The sequence below is a fragment of the Pseudophryne corroboree genome, chromosome 9 (genome assembly GCF_028390025.1).
Source record: "Pseudophryne corroboree isolate aPseCor3 chromosome 9, aPseCor3.hap2, whole genome shotgun sequence".
In the NCBI taxonomy this organism is placed as follows: Eukaryota; Metazoa; Chordata; class Amphibia; order Anura; family Myobatrachidae; genus Pseudophryne; species Pseudophryne corroboree.
This window is the reverse complement of record NC_086452.1, coordinates 254,957,244-254,973,368: the sequence shown is the minus strand read 5'-3', so window position 1 is coordinate 254,973,368 and position 16,125 is coordinate 254,957,244. Positions and strand designations below refer to the sequence as shown.

Here is a 16,125-nt window from a genome sequence, read left to right as displayed (position 1 = left end):
GGGGATAAAGCCTTTCTTCTTCGGCTTTCCTAGTGCTCCACAGGGATGACATTAAGGTTATAGGCGGTAGGATCAGCTCCTGGGCATGTTACAGTTTAGCCTTTCAGCTATTGCAGGATGCCTCAGTCCCTCTCCATATAACCCCACCCCTTGCACAGACAGATCATTTTTTTGTATGGTGCTGCAGGAAGCTGTGTGCACCTTTTTTACAGGTGACTGCTCTTGCAAGCCCAAAGTCTGTCCTTTCTTTCTTTCTTTCTTTCTTTCTTTCTTTCTTTCTTTCTTTCTTTCTTTCTTTCTTTCTTTCTTTCTTTCTTTCTTTCTTTCTTTCTTTCTTTCTTTCTTTCTTTCTTTCTTTCTTTCTTTCTTTCTTTCTTTCCACTGAGCTTGTCACTGCTGGATGTCTATTAGACTCCAGCACACAGGCTCCAACACTCCGCCTCTGCTACGATGGGTACTTGCGGCGGGGCCCACACCAAACGACTAGCACTGCTGCTGCTGGCAACCCCCCAGACTGCGTGGCCGGCCATCGGGGAGCAGGTAAGATGGTCTCAGTCTCCGGAACCCGCACTCAAATCGTGGTCCACTGCGCATCAGAGATGGGCGCTGGCTGTGGACACTGTCGCCTAGCCGGGACTCCACTAGACCACCGGGGCATATGGAGGCATAAGAAATATTTCTCTAACGTCCTAGTGGATGCTGGGGACTCCGTAAGGACCATGGTGAATAGACAGGCTCCGCAGGAGACTGGGCACTTTAAGAAAGAATTTGGATTCTGGTGTGCTCTGGCTCCTCCCTCTATGCCCCTCCTCCAGACCTCAGTTTTGAATCTGTGCCCGGACTAGCTGGGTGCTACTTAGTGAGCTCTCCTGAGCTTGTTATAAGAAAGTATTTTGTTAGGTTTTTTATTTTCAGGGAGCTCTGCTGGCAACAGACTCCCTGCATCGTGTGACTGAGGGGAGAGAAGCAGCCCTACTCTCTGAAGATAGGTCCTGCTTCTTAGGCTACTGGACACCATTAGCTCCAGAGGGATCGTACACAGGATCTCACCCTTTGTCGTCCGATCCCGGAGCCGCGCCGCCGTCCCCCTCGCAGAGCCGGAAGATAGAAGCCGGGTGAAAGAAGCAAGAAGACTTCGAAATCGTCAGCAGAAGACTCCAGACTTCATATGAGGTAGCGCACAGCACTGCAGCTGTGCGCCATTGCTCCCACACTACACCCACATACTCCGGTCACTGTAAGGGTGCAGGGCGCAGGGGGGGGGGGGGGCGCACTGGGCAGCAATTAGAGACCTCTTTGGCAAAAGTTTGCATAATATACAGTTGGGCACTGTATATATGTATGAGCCCTCACCAAAATTGTACATGAAAGCGGGACAGAAGCCCGCCGTCGAGGGGGCGGGGCTTCTTCCTCAGCACTCACCAGCGCCATGTTTTTTCTCCACAGCACCGCTGAGAGGAAGCTCACCAGTCTCTCCCCTGCAGTTACACGGTAGAAGAGGGTAAAAAGAGAGGGGGGGGGGGCACATAATTAGGCGCAAAAATCAATATAAACAGCAGCTACTGGGTTAACATGAAGTTACTGTGTTATTCCTGGGTTAATAGCGCTGGGGTGTGTGCTGACATACTCTCTCTCTGTCTCTCGAAAGGGCCTTATGGGGGAATTGTCTTCAGATGAGCATTCCCTGAGTGTGTGGTGTGTCGGTACGTGTGTCGACATGTCTGAGGTAAAAGGCTCCCCTAAGGAGGAGATGGAGCAAATGTGTGTGAGAGGGTGTCTCAGTCGACAACGCCGACACCTGTTTGGATATGTGTATTAAGTGCTAAGGTGAATTTATTGCACAAAAGATTATAGAACAGACAGGAAATCTACCCATGTCTGTCCCTATGTCGCAGAGACCTTGAGAGTCTCTCAGTGCTCACTATCCAAAATAATAGACACTGATATCGACACTGAGTTTGACTCCAGTGTCGACTACGATAATGCAAAGTTACAGCCAAAATGGCAGAAAAGTATTCAATATACGATTATTGTAATAAAAGATGATTTGCATATCACTGATGACTCATCTGTCCCTGACACAAGGGTACACATGTTTAAGGGGAAGAAAGCTGAGGTAAATTTCCCTCCTCTCATGAGGAAAAAGAGTGGGAATCTCCAGACAAGAGACTGCAGTTTCCCACAAAGAATTCTCAGGCAGTATCCTTTCCCCACTAGGGCCAGGATATGATGGGAATCTTCCCCTAGGGTGTCACGTTTGCCCAAAAGGTAGCCCTGACGTAACAGCTATTCTCAGGGATCCTGCAGATAGCGTGCACATTCTGGTACACTACTCAGACCGGCGATTGTGTCGGCATGGGTTTATAACGCTGTGGCAGCGTGGACAGGTACCTTATCAGAAGAGATTGAGACCCTAGTGTATGTATGTATGTGTGTGTGTGTGTGTATATATATATATATATATATATATATATCAGCCCGGCACTCCACTCCAAAGTATGGCAACTGCTGCGGTGCCCTCCCGGTCGGGTATGCGAAATCCCGGATAGACAGATTGGGTTATGTGGGCGGCACTCAATGCAGACTTCACAGCGTAACAAGAAGATACTTTATTAGGCCAACATGTTTCGGGGACCAAACCCCGTCCTCAGGGCCAGACAAGCCACAAGAAACAAGCACAAATATTTATATAGGGAAAACAAGACAAACATTAATGCAGATCGTACTCACCTGCTCCACGGCGCCGCCGCCCGCCAGTCCATCCGGCCACACTGACGTGTCGCTCAATAGTGACGGCGCGCCGCGTCGCAGGCGAGTAACCTAGGCAACCTAAAGAAACCTCCGCTCGGTCACCTACGGAAGTACAGTGTATATAAAAAACAATCAATACACAAAACATATGGAAATGAAATAAAAACAAACACAAAAGTATAAATACTAATGGTGAGGATCTATAGCGGCCATAGCATAGCTCTATGATGGCTGAACACAATGAAGCTACAATACAGTGGTATAAATGAGGTACATGAGGCATTAAAAAGGGGTAGATAGTGGCTACTGATTTAGAGGAAACACTGTAATCCCAGGTTCTCATTGAGACCCCCGGGTGACAGTGTTCCCAATTTATAAATCCACCTGGATTCCTTTTGTAATAAGATCTTATCCCTATTCCCACCCCTTAATTTGCGAGGAACATGATCTATGAGGATAGCCCTAATACTGGCTACCCTATGGCCCATTAGCATGCAGTGTCGCGCAAAAGGTTGTTCACTTTCTTTTTTCTCAAATGCCTTCTTTATGGCACTCCTATGGAGCGCCATACGCTCACGGAACTGCCTGATGGTCTTGCCAACATATGCAAGACCACACGGGCACGTGAGGAGATACACCACATGTGTGGTGGTACATGTTAACCAATGTTTGATGGGAATTTTGCAGCCCGTAGAGGGGTGGTTAAAGGAGGTGCCTACTATCAATGTATTACATGTGGCGCATCCCAAACATCGGTAACATCCATTTTTGGCTCGTAGGAAATGAGATTCCCTGTTAGTAGCCATGTCCGTGATATCTAGTTTCACTATACGGTCTCCAATGTTCCCCCCTCTAGTGTGACTCGGCAGCAATGCTGCATTGGCTATGCAAGACATAGCTCCATCCGTTTGTATTATGGGCCACAACTGTTTAGCTTTTTTTACAATTTGTTTGCTTTTAGTCGTGTGTTTATTGACCCAAGGAAATACTTCTCTCTTACGTAGTTTACGGGCATGGCTAGATTCCAAAACTTGTTGGCTGGTCATATCCAAAACCCGTCTTTTAGACGCCTCAAGGTCCCCTAACGGGTAACCCCTTTCCCCAAATTTGTGCTTCATGGTTTCTAATGCCCTGCATGTCTCCTCTGGGTCAGATGTGATCCGCCGCACTCGCAAAAATTGCGAGTACGGAAGGCCCCTAAGTAAGGGGGCAGGGTGGAAACTCTGATACTTCAATGTAGTATTCCTATCTGTTGCTTTTACATACAAAGAGGTAATCAACCGATCATCCCTATTGGTTATGGTCACGTCAAGGTAATTAATAGCATCATCATGGATGGCATACGTGAACTGTACTGGGTGGCTCGTTTTGTTATGGTTATCCAGAAGAGAAATAAGTTTATCCCTGGGGCCCTGCCATAAGATGAGCAAGTCATGAATATAGCACCTATATTAGAAGACATGTATGGATACCTCAGGGTCCATATAGAGCATCTGGACTTCTAGTTGATACATAAATGCATTCGCATACGACGGGGCCACTGCCGACCCCATCGCACACCCAGATAGCTGCAACCAGAATTTACCATTAAATACAAAGTAGTTCCTACTGAGCATTTTATCCAAAAGGGACAAAAAAAACACAACATCTGGCCCATTGTAATCAGGGTTATTTTCAATCAATGACCTCACTGCCTCCATTCCTGCACTGTGTGGAATGCAGGTATAGAGGCTAGTGACATCGGCACTACATAGGGTCAGTCCCGCAGGCAAGGGACCCAGATCCTGAAGCTGGAGAAGTAAGGCCGTGGTATCCTTAAGATAAGACGGAATAGATTGCACACAGGGGTTAAGGTATGCGTCTAAGTAGGTAGAGATGGGATGGTACAGAGAGCCTCTGGCTGACACAATAGGGCGGTCAGGCGGGTCCTGCAAGGTCTTATGGACCTTGGGGACCGCATAAAACAATGGTGCTATAGGGAATTCGACCATGAGAGCTTTAAGCACTTGTGTGTTAATGATCCCCCGTTCACCGGCATTTTTCAGCAAAACGTCCAACTCATTCTTAAACTCCACAGTGGGGTCTTTGGTCAGTCTCTTATAGACCACAGGATCATTCAATTGGCGCTCACACTCCTTGACATAGTCGCCCAGATCCTGCACTACTGTAGCCTCCCCTTTGTCCGCTTTCCGGAACGCTATGTCAGACCTATTTGACAAATCCTTAAGTGCTAGCATCTCTTGTCTAGACATATTGAAATGTCCAATGTTAGCTCTATCACAGTTGCCTTCTGCCTCCAACATACGTGTGAAGGTCCTGATGGACGGGTTAAGGCTTGGGGGATCAAACTGTGACCGATGAGCAATCGCCTGTAGTTGTGCTGGGATAGTGTCGGTAGATAGTCCCGATGTTTTATTATTGAAGAATTCCCTTCGTCTCAAAGATCTATTCAAACGAAGCATCTCAATTTTCCATTCTAATGGATCAGGAGCATTAGTGGGAATGAAGGATAGGCCCTTGGCCAAAACTTGATGTTCTATATCAGAGAGGGGAGTGGAAGATAGGTTAAAAAACAGTCTCTTTCATGGCCTCGGTGGCTTTTGCCCTGATGTCCCTTTGGTTTTGCCCCGACCTCCTCGTCCTCTGCTGTGTCCGCGGCCTGGTGTAGGCACACGGTTGGAGCGAGTTTGTCCCTTGACCTAAAAGGGAGCTGAGAGTCAGATGAAGGAGTTAGCTCAGACGTGTATTCAGAGTCACTAGCCGATGTGCTAACACCCTGTTGTTGTTCTCTCCGTCGGCGTGATTGGTGTCGACGGTTAGGGTATTGCCGGTCCTGCCCCGGTCTAGTACTTCCTAACCAGGGATAAACTTGCCTTTGCTGGTAGTCCCTCTGGACTGTAAGGAGTTTATCCTTCTTGAAGCGTATTAGCTCCTGTCGATATTGTTCCAGCTGGATTTCAAGCTTTGCTGGCCAGTTAGTTTGTGTATCTGATGAAAGACTTATTTTATGATCAGCCTCAAAGGTCTGAATCTGTTCCTTGACTAAATTCAACTCCCTTGCGGACTCCTCCACCACCAGCAGAATGAGGTCCATGGAACATTTGTTCAGGATCGCAACCCACCGACTTGCAAAATGTGGGATTATATCGACCTATTGTGGGTGAGTTGCGAACCCTGAACCCTCTGGGTATCAAGTTGCTCCGATAATAATCGGACAATGTAATCCCATGATACAGGAAATCCACTTCTCTTTGTTTCAGTTTTATCCATTTTTTTGAATAAATCCTCATTAGTGCTCTTTAAGGGCTCATCCTCCAGCCGTCTTTCAACCAAAATGGCTTTTGCTTCAACGTCAGAGAAGCTGAGGCGCTCCCGTGCATCACGATGTATCAGGTCTAAAGCTGACTCCAAATCAGAATTGATTTCTGCCATGATTAGCAGGTGTCAGATGAATGGAGCGTGTTCACTATGCCCCACTGTCCTCACCAAAATGTAAACAAATATACTGCTAAAACCGCAGCCTGCACGACCGCAAAAACATCCCGGTCCTGTAATCAGGGGTAAGGAATAATAATGAGGGGTGCCTTGGTAAGGGTAGGTGCTCCAAGGTAATAGATACCTCCTGGCTTTCCTCCTAATGCAAACCAAATAGAGACAGCCCGGCACTCCACTCCAAAGTATGGCAACTGCTGCGGTGCCCTCCCGGTCGGGTATACGAAATCCCGGATAGACAGATTGGGTGATGTGGGCGGCACTCAATGCAGACTTCACAGCGTAACAAGAAGATACTTTATTAGGCCAACATGTTTCGGGGACCAAACCCCGTCCTCAGGGCCAGACAAGCCAAAAGACACAAGCACAAATATTTATATAGGGAAAACAAGACAAACATTAATGCAGATTGTACTCACCTGCTCCACGGCGCCGCCGCCCGCCAGTCCGTCCGGCCACACTGACGTGTCGCTCAATAGTGACGTCACGGCGCGCCGCGTCGCAGGCGAGTAACCTAGGCAACCTAACGAAACCTCCGCTCGGTCACCTACGGATCCTCACCATTAGTATTTATACTTTTGTGTTTGTTTTTATTTCATTTCCATATGTTTTGTGTATTGATTGTTTTATATACACTGTACTTACGTAGGTGACCGAGTGGAGGTTTCCTTAGGTTGCCTAGGTTACTCGCCTGCGGCGCGCCGTGACGTCACTATTGAGCGACACGTCAGTGTGGCCGGACGGACTGGCGGGTGGGCGGCGGCGCCGTGGAGCAGGTGAGTACGATCTGCATTAATGTTTGTCTTGTTTTCCCTATATAAATATTTGTGCTTGTGGCTTGTCTGGCCCTGAGGACGGGGTTTGGTCCCCGAAACATGTTGGCCTAATAAAGTATCTTCTTGTTACGCTGTGAAGTCTGCATTGAGTGCCGCCCACATCACCCAATCTATATATATATATATATATATATATATATATATATATAGTCACATGCCAATCCCTCGAAATGAGGTTGGAGACAGAACCAGCACTCTGCGTGATTTTCAAAACAGATCTTTACTGCAAGTTGAACTTATCTCAGAGCAATTACATCGACATCGGCATATATCGGCAACAGCATATACTCATCGCTTTGCGGTAATATTTCATCACTGGCAAACTCCCATAAAGCCGTTTTCGGTAAGTAACCTTCCTCAGGGGAATAACCAGGCAAAGTGTCAAACTGCCATGTCAGAAAGTGCTTGCGTGCCGTGCAACCTTTGCAACACCTGTGAGCACATTATATGTGCTCACCGTGCCATACTCACCACCAGCACCTGGAGTCTATCACCGCCCACAGAGACAGGTCCCGCCACTGCACATACACCGGGAAGCACACGCCGTGGAACGCACGCCGCTCCACACGAATCCGGAAGTTCTGGTACGTGGAACGCAGGCTACGTGTCACTTGGCGGAAGTCCTCCCCTCAGTGCTGCGCTTAGCAGGCACAATGTCCCGAGGCAACATGTGTATGTGTCCCATGGTTCTGCTGGTAGTATTGGCAACAATACAGTAACAAACATAACTAATTAAGGACTATACAGAAAAGAATTACCCATAAGACTAGCATACAAACAGTAAGGGTCAAGATTGCAATAATAGGGCACCTAAATGCCATCAGTGCTAAATAACAAATAGTATTCTCACATGACCAAAACCATCGAAAAGTCCTTTGCATAATATTAATGAGGGAACAGCTAACTAACATCCAACACATAACATGGAGAGGGACAGAACAGACTCACAGACAAGTAAATGCAGGATCACATCTTCAGATGCATCGGTTAATCACCCTATCCCCCAGGGCCAGGGTGTCTCTCCTGTTGTGGCTGCAGAGTGCTCACCTTCTCGAAGATCGCATATTCGGCATTCAGGACTGGGTCCTGGTGACCACGGATGCAAGCCTCCGGGGGGCAGTCACACAGGGAAGAAATTTCCAAGGTCTGTGGTCAAGTCAGGAGACTTGCCTTCACATAAACATCCTGGAACTAAGGGCCATATACAACGCCCTACGTCGAGCGGAGTCCCTGCTTCGCGACCAAGCGGTTCTGATTCAGTCAGACAGTATCACCGCAGTGGCTCATGTAAACCGCTTAGGCGGCACAAGGAGCAGGGTGGCGATGGTAGAAGCCACCAGAATTCTTCGCTGGGCAGAGAATCACGTAAGTGCATGGTCAGCAGTGTTCATTCCGGGAGTGGACAACTGGGAAGCAGACTTCCTCAGCAGGCACGACCTCCACCCGGGAGAGTGGGGACTTCATCAAGAAGTCTTCATGCAGATTGCAAGTCGGTGGGAACTGCCACAGGTGGACATGATGGCATCCCGCCTCAACAAAAAGCTGCAGAGATATTGCGCCAGGTCCAGAGACCCTCAGGCGATAGCTGTGGATGCACTGGTGACACCGTGGGTGTTCCCGTCGGTCTATGTATTTCCTCCTCTTCCTCTCATACCCAAGGTGCTGAGAATCATAAGGAAAAGAGGAGTGAGAACAATACTGTTTGTTCCGGATTGGCCAAGAAGGACTTGGTATCCGGATCTGCAAGAAATGCTCACAGAGGACCTGTGGCCTCTGCCTCTAGGACAGGACTTGTGCAACAGGGGCCCTGTCTGTTCCAAGACTTACCGCGGCTGTGTTTGACGGCATGGCTGTTGAACACGGGATCCTAGCAGAAAAAGGCATTCCGGATGAGGTCATTCCTACGTTGATAGAGGCTAGGAAGGATGTGACGGCTCAACATTATCACCGTATATGGCAAACATATGTGGCTTGGTGTGAGGCCAGGAATGCCCATACGGAGGAATTCCAGCTGGGCCGTTTCCTTCACTTCCTACAGTCTGGAGTGACTTTGGGCCTTAAATTGGGTTCCATTAAGGTTCAGATTTCGGCCCTGTCTATTTTCTTTAAAAAAAAACTGGCTTCTCTGCCTGAAGTTCAGACGTTTGTAAAGGGAGTGCTGCATATTCAGCCCCCTTTTGTGCCTCCAGTGGCACCTTGGGATTTTAACGTGGTGTTGAGTTTCCTGAAATCACACTGGTTTGAGCCACTTCAAACCGCGGAGTAAAAATATCTCACGTGGAAGGTGGTCATGCTACTAGCCTTGGCTTCGGCTAGGCGTGTGTCAGAATTGGCGGCTTTGTCACATAAAGGCCCCTATCTGGTTTTTCCATGCGGATAGAGCAGAATTGCGGATTCGTCCACAATTTCTGCCGAAAGTGGTTTCATCCTTTCATATAAACCAACCTATTGTGGTGCCTGTGGCTACTACTGACTTGGAGGATTCCGAGTTACTTGATGTAGTCAGGGCTTTGAAGGTTATGTAGCCAGAACGGCTAGGGTCAGGGAAACGGAATCTTTGCTTCAAAGCAAACTATTGCTCGCTGGATCTGTAACACGATTCAGCAGGCTCATTCGGCGGCTGGATTGCCGCTGCCTAAATCAAGTAAGGCCCATTCCACAAGGATGGTGGGCTCTTCTTGGGCGGCTGCCCGAGGGGTCTCGGCATTACAGCTTTGCCGAGCGGCTACTTGGTCAGGTTCAAACACCTTTGCAAAGTTCTACAAGTTTGATACCCTGGCTGAGGAGGACCTTGTGTTTGCTCATTCGGTGCTGCAGTGTCATCCGCACTCTCCCGCCCGTTTGGGAGCTTTGGTATAATCCCCATGGTCCTTATGGAGTACCCAGCATCCACTAGGACGTTAGAGAAAATAAGATTTTACTTACTGGTAAATCTATTTCTCGTAGTCCGTAGTGGATGCTGGGCGCGCGTCCCAAGTGCGGACTTCTTCTGCAATACTTGTATATAGATATTGATTAAATAAGGGTTATGTTATAGTTGCATCAGGGTTGATCTGATGCTCTGTTGTTGTTCATACTGTTAACTGGGTATGTTTCTCACAAGTTATACGGTGTGATTGGTGTGACTGGTATGAGTCTTGCCCTGGATTCCAAAATCCTTTCCTTGTGCTGTCAGCTCTTCCGGGCACAGTTTCTCTAACTGAGGTCTGGAGGAGGGGCATAGAGGGAGGAGCCAGAGCACAACAGAATCCAAATTCTTTCTTAAAGTGCCCAGTCTCCTGCGGAGCCCATCTATTCCCCATGGTCCTTACGGAATCCCCAGCATCCACTACGGACTACGAGAAATAGATTTACCGGTAAGTAAAATCTTATTTTATTAAGGGTCCCCCAGAACTGGTGGTTGAAAACTCCTCCCCCTCTATTCCCCATCAGCCCTCAGTTTTAGAATTGTGCAGAGGGGAGCCGGTCACATTTGGCTTTATTTATTTTCTCCTTTTTGTTTGTTGGCCTTAGGATAACCCTTTCCCACTTATGTGAGAAGTGGGGTCTGGGTCTCCGGTTCTCCTTGGTGCGCGGGAGAGGGATTAACAGCGCTCATATGAGAAATGCTGCTACCCACACCAGACAGCAGGGGTCCTTAATCTAAAGTCCCTGAATCTGTTTTTGGCTTATTACCGAATCAAGATGGAATAGATCATTTCGGTCATTGCAAGTTTAGATCCCATGGAATATCTATTATCCCCGGATATAAATGATGTGTACCTAAATTTCCAAATCTGCTAACCACACCAAGCATTTCTCAGATTTGCGATACAACAAGACCATTTTCAGTTCAGAGCCTTACCATTCAGACTGTCTACAGCTCCCAGAGTATTTGCCAAAATCATGTCAGTCATAATTGTTCATATCCGGTCATTAGGAGTTGCAATCATCTCTTACTTGGACGAACTGCTAACTAAAGGCACCATCCGCAGTTCTTCTCCAGGAGCATGCTGTTGGCTTACTACATCTTGGTAAGACACGGTTGGATAATCAATTTCAAGAAATTCAACCCTCTACCGTCACAGCGTCTTCAGTTTCTAAGGATGATACTGTACACGAATGCTCAGGAAGTCGGCCTACTGGAGGACAAAGTACAGTATCCTCCTTATGGTTCAGAAACTACTCAAGCATAGGACCGTTTCGGTACACTTGGTCATTCGCTTGTTGGGGAAGATAGTTGTGACCTATGAAGTCCTACAGTTCAGTCCGTTTCATTCCCGTCCTTTTCAACTGGAAGTATTGCTTCAATGGTCAGGGTCTCGCAAATTGATACGTTTAACTCCTCGAATCAGAATGTCACTCCTTTGGATTCAGATGAACAGCCTCAGAGCCAGCAGGAGATTCAGAATATGGGATTGGGTTGTTCTGATGACAAATGCCAGTCTCTGAAGATGGGGTGCAGTGGTACTGGATTTACAGTTTCATGGTCGTTGGTCGCCTCAGGAATCTCAGTTACCGATAAATGTGTTGGAACTGAGAGCGATCTACTATGCACTTCTGGACGGCACCCACGTTCTCTGCTCAAGGGCGGTATGAATACAGTATTAATGGCACTATACTGGAAACTACTGAGGAGGAAAGGGATCTAGGAGTCACTATTTCAGATGACTTAAAGGCAGGTAAGCAATGTAACAAGGCAATGAGGAAGGCTAGTCAGATGCTTGGCTGCATTGGGAGAGGAATCAGCAGCAGAAAGAAAGAAGTAATAATGCCACTGTATAGGTCATTGGTACGGCCTCATCTAGAATACTGTATTCAGTTCTGGAGGCCATATCTTCAAAAGGATTTTATTACATTAGAAACTGTACAAAGGAAAGCAACTAAAATGGTGCATGGCCTACATCACAAAACATACCCAGAAAGACTAAGAAATCTCAATATGTATAGTTTGGAGCAGAGAAGGGAAAGGGGGGACATGATAGAAACTTTCAAATATATCAAGGGTTTTAACAAAGTCCAGGAGGGAAACATTCTCCAAATGAAAAGAAGCAATAGGACACGAGGACATGCACTGAGACTGGAGGGGGAGAGGTTGAGGGGAAATTTGCGGAAAAATAATTTCACAGAAAGGGTAGTGGACAAGTGGAATAGCCTCCCATCAGAGGTGGTAAAGGCTAAGACAGTAGAGCAATTTAAACATGCATGGGATAGACATAAGGATATCCTTACAAAGAAATAAGGATCAAATAAGGTTAGAGATAAAAATAATATTAAAAAAAAAGGGGGCAGACTAGATGGGCCAAGTGGTTCTTATCTGCCGACAAATTCTATGTTTCTATGACAAATTCTATGAATTTAGCCAAAGAACGAATCATCTGCTCTTGCCTATGTAAACAAACAGGGTGGTACTTGCAGTCGAGCAGCAATGCAGAAAGTTGCACTGGTTCTACGTTGGGCCGAACGCAGCAATGTAATTCTTTCCGATGTGTTTTTTTAGGTGTGGACAAATGGGAAGCAGACTACCTCAGTCGCCAGGATCTTCATCCTGGAGAATAGGCTTCACACCCAGAAGTTTTCAAAGCACTAGTGCGATGGTGGGGTCGCACATGGATGGGCCTCATTGTATCCAGACTGAATCATAAACTTGCTCGTCACGTGTTTAGAACACTGGATCTTCGGTCAGAAGCGTAGTGGCCACTGCCTCTATGCCGGGATCTATTACAACAGGGTCCTTTAGTTTACCCTGGTTTACCGCAACTGCGTTTAACATGGTGGCTATTCAGGTCGCTATCTTGAGCCATCATGGAATTCGGGATGCTGTTATTCCAACAATGTTGCAGGCTAGAAAACAAGTTATAGCAGCCCATTACCATTGCATATGGTTTTCTTATGTGGCTTGGTGCGAACATTAGTTTTCCGACTAGGTCCTTTCAAATGTCCCGAGATTCCATCTGGGATCTCCGAAGGTTCAAGTTTCCACGTTGTCCATCTTCCAGCACAGATTTGTGCTCCTCCGGAAGTTCAGACATTTTGCACGGAGTTCTAAGGGTACACCCTCCGTTTGTGCTGCACACGGCACCTTGGAACTTGAATACCGTGCTTGCTTTTCTCTAGTCTAGTTTCTTTGAGCCTCTAGGAGGAGGTAGACCTGAAATACCTAATATGGTAGTCTTTTTACTGGCGTTGGCTTCTGCTCCAAGGGTTTCCAAGTTGAGTGCTTAGTCCTGCAAACCACATTACCTCATCTACCACAAAGACAGAGCTGAATTAAGAACACATGCGTCTTTTCTTCCAAAGGTCGTTTCGGCTTTCCATATCAATCAGAGGATTGTGGTCCCGTCATTACGGGATGATTCTTGTACGCCTTCTACTCTGGAAGTAGTTTGAGCTATGAAGATTTATTTGGCACGAACAGTGCCCTAACAGAAGTCTAATGCTTTCTTTCATCTTTATGACGCACCCCGCCAGGGGTGGCTGGCTACAAAGCAGACTTTGGCATGATGGAATCGCATGCATGACGATTTGTCAGGCTTATCTTCAAAGGGCTCATGTCCGCCAGCGTCCATTACTGCTCACTCCACACATTCTGTAGGGGCGTACTCAACTCTGCCAGGTGGCAACTTGGTCTCGTATTCATACTTTCTCTTTCATCCACTAGGGGACACTGGAGTCCTATACAGTAGGGGTGTGAAGCTTGCATCCGGAGGTGTGGCACAATCTAAAATTAACATTGTCTGCACAGCCGGCTCCTCCCCCTTCACATCTTTCCTCCCTCAGTTTGGAAAATTGTGCTAGGAGGTACAAGCACAGAAAGGGAGCTCCTGCTCCTTGAACATTTTTCTTTTTTTTTTTTTTTTCCTTTATACTGACCCAATCCCTCCTAACTAAAGGGAGGGTGCAGGTTTCAAAAGAAAAGATGGTAAATGCCCGATCCCACCTAAATGAAAGGGGGTGCAGGCTTTACCAGATGAAAAGGCTGCGTCCCCCTAATAAAAGGGGGACAAAGTTCAGGAGTGGAGACAAGGATTCTGACTGAATAGAGACTAAGATCCCAGTGAAAGGGTTCGGTATCTCTATCTGAAGATTCTCTTCTAACAGTGAGTAGACGGCTGAGCCGAGAAAAAGGAATATCCTTATTAGAGAAGAGTAGCTGGAGCCGAGCCAACCTGTTAAAAAGGGGGGCAAAGGTTTCCATGAAGTGGAGAGACAAGGACCCTGATTGAAAGGGTCGGCATCTCTCCTAAGCAGCACAGTGAGTTGATTTACAGGCAGCATTTTTAAATAGACACTGTTAGACAGATACAGTCCGTACAGACACTGCCTGTAAGGAGAGTGAGCACTATGAGGGGGCAGCTACATGGAAGGCTCTATTGCAGGCTGAGCACAGACAGTATTTTTTAGAGATGTGTCTTCATTTTTTCAGTTGTGGCCATTTTGGCTTTTAGAAATAGGCGCCCACCTGTAGTTAGAAAATCTCTGAGGAGTTTCTTCAGCTACCAATCACTGTCAAGCAGATTGAAACATTGTATTAAATTCAGTACAGCCTGAGATTAATTTACATATGGCTGGTGCTGCCTACAGAAACGCTTTGCTGCTGCTGCTAAATCTTTGTATAAAGAATGATGTGGTTTTCTTTTCCCTCCAAAGGATTCTACTGAAAAATATCCTGAGGAAGAGGAGCAACAGAAGTATAATCCAGTCAAGCCAATCTGTTCTAACAGTTGGTGATGTGAGGATTGCAGACACCAGGCTGGTTTAAAAAATATAAATATAAATATATATATATATATATATATATATATATATATATATATATATATATATATATATATATAATATTTTTTTTTTTTTTTTTTTTTTTCTCCTCCTATAATGTAGGCTTATTTCCAGCTGTGTGTCTAAACCAGTTTCACTTGCTCGCTATATCCCTGCGGTCTTTCTCTTCCTACTTATATAGGGTGAAAGCACTGCTGACTGTTGATGAAGTATATGTTAAACAGGTCAAAAGCACCAACCAAGACCACAAAGAAGCAATAATGGCAAGGAGGTGAGCGATTTATGTTTAGGAATGGACGCTCAACCTGGGAGTAGTGGTCAGTCGGCATCAAGTTGGCGGAATACCGCAAGCACATTTAGAATGGGCAGCAGGGTTTACCAAAATTATGGACTAATTTTTCAGTAGAATGACTTCGCCCGCACATGCAGAAAAGACTGTGTTGGGCAGCAAAGAGACCACTCCCAACCCTACATGAAGAGGAAGGGGGTCTTGTAATTGATGGATAAAGAAGGTGAGGCAGTAGAGGCGATACTGAACACAAGTCCGTAAGAGGAGGACTCTGAGGTTAAGGGATTAGATTCTCTTATTAAGCTGTAAAAGATCCTTAACCTCAATGAGGAAGAAGTTAAGAAACTGGAAGGTTTTGATTTATTTCAGTCAAGAACCACGAGGAGCGGATTTTTCAATTCCTCAGTCCCTCCATGTTCAAAGGGAGAAGCTTGGAAGCAGCCTGATAAGTGCTTCCAAAAAAATTCCAAAGAAGTTCGAGGCCGATTACCCACTACATGTATAGGTGGGAGGTTCCGCAGATGGTGGTTGCCTCCCTGGCTAGACTGTCAAGTAGAAAGACAATCTTACCGATACCAAACGTAACTATTTTAAAGGAGGCGTCCGATCGCAAGGTAGACAAGAATCTATTTTTTGTAGCTGCTACGACACACAGTGCCTGGGTCACCAAGGCTATTATAGCATGGTCTGGTCGTATTGTTCAGGCTGTAGAGAAAGATACAGCAGGAGTAAATAGTTAGACTAGCGGAGCACATCGGTGAGTCGACTACTTACAATTGCCAGGCCGCAAAGGGATGCTACCAGAATTGCATCATACTTCTCTACGTCAGCCATATCAGAAATAAGGATTCTGTGGCTCAGAGACCGGAAAATCTTTATAGCTGCAAGGGCATCACACAGACCTATGAGGTCCGTGCTTTGGAAAAATGGTTCGGGCATAACAGGCACGAGGAGGTCTCCCAAGGAGGGGACGTTTTAAGGGGTCTATAATTAGACAAG

The 16,125-nt window shown here is 46.6% G+C and overlaps 1 protein-coding gene across 1 annotated transcript in view; it reads left to right on the top strand.

The window, feature by feature from the left end:
• The window catches only part of TPR (translocated promoter region, nuclear basket protein), a 605,901-nt gene that overhangs the window by 274,713 nt on the left and 315,063 nt on the right, over positions 1-16,125 (top strand). The gene's annotated exons all lie outside the window — the stretch shown is intronic.